Below are 5,471 nucleotides of genomic sequence, written 5' to 3' on the forward strand. Positions count from 1 at the left end.
CTTGGTTCTCTGCATTAAAGTCTTCAACTCAATTCAATTCAATTTTATTTATATAGCACCAAATCACAAAAACAGTCGCCTCAAGGGTCTTTAAATTGTACAGTAGATCGTACAATAATACGATCTACTGTACAATTTAAAGGAGAGTTTCAGTATGTTTTTCTGGATGAACATTTCATTTTCTCTTTAAATGGTGGCATTTAGAGGTGAACTCTTCACTTGGTCTTGTAGCCAGTTACTTCTGAATTGCTCTTTGTCTGGTCTCTCACCTAGGACTCATTTGCTCCTGCAAATTCCCCCACCACGATACAGTAGTGATTCATCGAGGGTGATAGATAAAAATCTGTATATCTGGTTGTAAATGCTACTTTAGAGTGTGAGCTTCTGGCTGCAAAGGCTGAGTGTACAAAATGGAAGTAAACACAAAAGTAAGTTTGTCAGTTTGTGATGGGTACGCTGAGTTGCTACAGTTGGTCAGTTAAGATTAATGCCTGTTTAATTGTGTGTGTGTGTGTGTGTGTGTGTGTGTGTGTATAAACAGATTTACTACATCATTGCATCATCCTAGTGCCTGTATACAGACAGTTTATTAAAGGGCATCTGAAGTTATGCTTCATATTCCATATAATGAAGCAACTGACGTGGTCTCTGGGGCTGGTAGCTGTTACAGGGGTGCCACTCTACCCTGGGAATATGGACTAGGATGTTTTGAAATTCATCATACATACTCAGGGTCAGCCATCAGATTATATACTAGACTCTGGCATGAGAACTGAATATTATTTCATAAAAGACAACTACAGCGAACAGTGCTGGACATTTAAGACTGGAAAAACAATTTCAATACGAGACAGGATTCTAATCCCAGGAAACTCGATATATAAAAACCTCAGCACCTTGATGACCTGAACAGGTTAGAATGGGAACTGAAAGTGGCCAACATTTATTTATCAGCTAATTAAACAGATGTTGGCTTTGGATGCTGAGGCTGAAGAAGTCACTTGGATTTGTGATGAAATGTTTCTCCCACTGGAAATGCTACTTCCACAGGAACAGAATCAACTTTTTGGGATTCTGTGCTTAAGTACAGATACTAGTGCTCAAAATACTCCAGTAAAGGTTGAGGTAATGATCCAACTTCTTTATTCAAGTAAAAGCGAAAAAGCAGAGGCTCTAAAATGTACTAAAAGTAAGAAAATTAAAAAGTAGCTCTTTGGGGGACATTTCTACCACTTATTTTTCTCCAAAGCTAAGTGAACCTTGTGCTATATTAATGTAATAATAAAATCATATAAATTAATGGGATTACTTCAGCTTGACTTCAGTCTAAATTTTAATTCTACTAAATGTGTTCAGCTTGAATCAGTAAAATAAAACAGGAGCAGATGAAAAGTACAGTTAAAAAAAATCTAAATTACCTACATTGTAGAGTGTGAGTTTGCCTCTAAACAGGAAAATGAGTAGGGCAGAGGTTACAGTGGGATTCATGAGGTGGGGAACCCTACAATCAGCAGTGTTGGGCAAGTTACTTTGAAAAAGTAATTAGTTATAGTTACTAGTTACTTCTTCAAAAAAGTAACTGAGTTAGTAACTGAGTTACAATATTCTAAAAGTAATTAATTACTTGAAAAGTAACTATTGCGTTACTTTTTGGCCATTTTTAACTACTTTTGATTTTCCCTCCACATTTCACCTTTAAAAACAGTTTATTTGCCTTGTTTGGCATCATTCTTTTCAGCACAACCTCACGTGTCTGAATTTACAGTCATGTTTTCATTTTGACATACTGTATTAACACAATTGATCTAAAATCAGACAAAAAACATAAAATCAGGGTTGAAAAAGTTATATTTTTTTTTATCTATATTTACCTTTTACCTTGATTTTTTTAAATAACCATTTCAAACTATTTACAGAACAATCAGCTGTTCTGCATTCAATAAGATGCCACACAAATTATTTGTGCCACTCCAAAAAAATAATTTCTGTCCACTATAAAGGAGAACATCACAGCCTGATACCTGCAGGTCTGACAGCAGCCGGTGTATCACTCCTGTTTCTACCTGGAGACAGCAGTCGCCTCATTGTTCTGACACACAACGCAATACTATCCACAACACTACACACTAACTACACTGCACAAGACAACACATTAACTACACACTCCAAACACGCTAAACGTCACAAATCTCTCACATCTCAAAACTCTCTCTCTCTCTTGCCGTCACTCCTAAACGTTCCCCTTTTTTGTTTAGTTTGTTTTTGCTCATAAGCAGAGAGTGCTTGCTGCTCTGTCCTTAGACAGTAAACGTGACGAAACTATTGAGGAAAAAATGCCACATATATATTGTTTATCATGACTCTGGTTTTACGTGGCCTATCAACACAATTTATAAACTGGTATATATCACCTTGTTGCTTTGTCTTGAAGTGGTCATGTGATTGGCTTATATAGACGGTTGAAGCTATTATACAGTTCTGTGGGCTGCCACAGACTCCAGTGGCACTGGAAGAAATTACAAAATGATAAAAACTGAGATATATAAGAAAAGGAAGCATTATGCACTGGCACCAGTTATCAGCTGTCAAGTCTGCTCCGGAGCCTCTGACTTTGTCATGAGGAAGACAGTAAAACTGAAACTTTTATTTAACATGTAATCTTGTAATCTTTATCAAGCAATGGATGGAAATCTGAAAGAAGAATCTTTGAGATTTCTAGTTATTCCTTCAGAAACTAGGGCACTTTTTAAAGGCCCTGGTAGGTTTTGGAAATATTGCTGTGTATTCAACTTTGTGACTCAGATGCAAAGATAAACACAAGATGAGAATTCTGGGAATAGGCACTTTTTTAATTAACGAGAACTGTGGTCAAAGAAAAACTAAATACCTGAATAATTGTCTGGTAAAAAAAAAGAGTAAAAACTACAGTGTGGTTAAAAAAACAAAATGCTGGCCTGTTAGGTAGCTCACAAGGCTCTGCAAGCAGTGTTGCTGGTACTTAGAATGTGAATTTTCTTTGCATAGGTTTGCATGTGCGGCTGTGCTTCTTCCTCACACCGTCTAAAATATACACGTTCGATTAACTGGTGGTTCTAAATCGGCAGCGTGACAGTGTGTGGTCTCTTTGTGTTAGCTTTGTGAAAGACCGCTGACCTGCTTTGGTGTATCTCACCTTTCACCCTGTATCAGCTAGGACAGGTTCCTGCCTATCACTTGGATAAACGTTTAAGGAAAGGGAAACAACATTAACAAGTAAGCACACGGGCTGTTATAGGTGAAACACAGGGTCAAATTGCATTCATTCCTCTGGCTCTGAGCTAGCATGGATAATGTGCAGCATTCATTTCTGAATGAGCAAATGGGCAGTGACTGCCACACTGTTAGATTCTTTTAATACTGCTGGGGAGGAACAGCTGTGTGGGTCTGTGAGGTCTGGGTACTCTTCCAAGAACTGGGTAGTCACATGTGAAATAGCCATTCATCTATCCACAACAATAAAGTGGTTATTTAAACTGCAAAACAAAAAAAAGGTGATTGTTGGATAAATTAGGTGCGCTGTAACTTAACTCGGCCCTCTGTCACCTGGAGCTAAGATTAAGAGGTTGTAAACTCGCAGAGAAAAATAGGACATGCTGTGCTCTACATTTACATCAAAACTAGTACAAGCTGTACCGTTCTTGTACAGCAGTGCGTGCCTATAATCCTTCTTGGATTTAGCTGGTGCTAATTATGGCTAATTCAACAGTAATTACATCTACACAGTCATCATGTTTATCTAATGACGATGTCAGTAACGCGTGCATGTGTGTGTGCGTGTGTGTGTGTTTGTGACAGAGGCTGAATGAAAGGCCCATAAAAGAAAAAAGGCTTTAATACATCTCCGTTATTGATTAAACCCTCGAGATTAGATTTGGAAAGCGGGTCAACGGGAGAGCTATCCAGGACACAAAAGAGTGTTTGGGGAACAAAAAAAAGGGGGGACAACATCTTTACATGACTGACTGATCCTAGTAAGGAGATAAGGAAATGAAAAGAGGAAATCAGGATGATGGAGAGAGCTGAGATGATAAAAATAAAGAACAGCGGACAGACACAGAAGGACCGGGAAGAGGGTGAAGTGCGGGTCTCTGGTATGGAGCCCTCTCCCAAGGGCTCATGAATCTGTACTGTTTCCAGTTGGTCTTAATATTTGTTAGGAAACCTGATAAGGAGCCTGATCTTCGTGCTGATTGGCCAATTACATGACTGATGGTTCCTGTAATGGGGTTAATACAATTGTAACTGCACACAAAAAAAGGAAGAAAGATGGTTGATTATAGGGGGGGCAGGGTACACAAGAATCCATCAACCCTAATGTATATTGGAGTAGGCCTGTAATAAGGAATTACACCACACAGCACAATCTGCTGCAATGTCACATATTAGACCTGGCAGCTCCAGCCCTGATCAGTACTTATGTTGGCTGATATTGACAGGTGGCATACAGACAACGTGATTCCTTTTGACTCATATACTCTGTAGTTAAGTAAGGAAGTCATGAATGGATCCTAAAGAAGCCATGATGGTATTTTATGAATGGAGCCTAGAATTTACATTTGCAAACAAGCTAAGTGTAGCCTTGAAAAAGGGTGCCTGTATGGATGAAAACTCTTACGTTTTCCATCGTGTGTTTAATCTAGTTTCCCATATTAGCTGTCCCAAAAGTCTACTCCACATATAGATTTAACCCTTGGGTGACCCTCAAAATCCCATCCTTTCGTGGCCCTCGGGAGCAAAAATCAAAAAGTGCTCTAAAAATGTTATATATCAATATTTCTTTCCACTTTAAATTAGTCAGTCTTTTAAAACTACTTCTGCTTAAAATATCCATATCAAGTTTTAATTATATTTTCATTGTTTTAACCCTTTAAATCCCAGTTTGGGTACATGAGCGCCCTGTTTTTTAACAGAAATTTGTTTTAAAAAATTAATATTTTCCATAAAATACATTTGAAGTAATATTTGATTGCTATTATAATTAGGCCTTTAGATGGTCCAAAGATTGGCACTAACATTCATTTTGATCCATTATTATTTTTTGTGCAGGAGCACATTTTAAAAAATCCATCCTTTCGTGGTCCTCGGGAGCAAAAATCATCCCGTACCAAAAAGTGCTCTACAATATAATGTATCAATATTTTTTTCCACTTTAAATTAGTCCGTCTTTTAAAACTACTTCTGCTTAAAATATCCATATCAACTTTTAATTATATTTTCATTGTTTTAACCCTTTAAATCCCAGTTTGGGTACATGAGCGCACTGTTTTGTTTAACAGATTAAAACTAAAAGCGTAAATATTTTTCATAAAATACATTTGAATTAATATTTGATTGTTATTATAATTAGGCCTTTAGATGGTACAAACATTGGCACCAACATTCATTTTGATCCATTATTATTTTTTGTGCAGGAGCACACTAAATGTCATATA

Source organism: Perissodus microlepis, chromosome 14 (genome assembly GCF_051167445.1).
Source record: "Perissodus microlepis isolate ML-2025 ecotype Zambia chromosome 14, ASM5116744v1, whole genome shotgun sequence".
Taxonomy (NCBI): Eukaryota; Metazoa; Chordata; class Actinopteri; order Cichliformes; family Cichlidae; genus Perissodus; species Perissodus microlepis.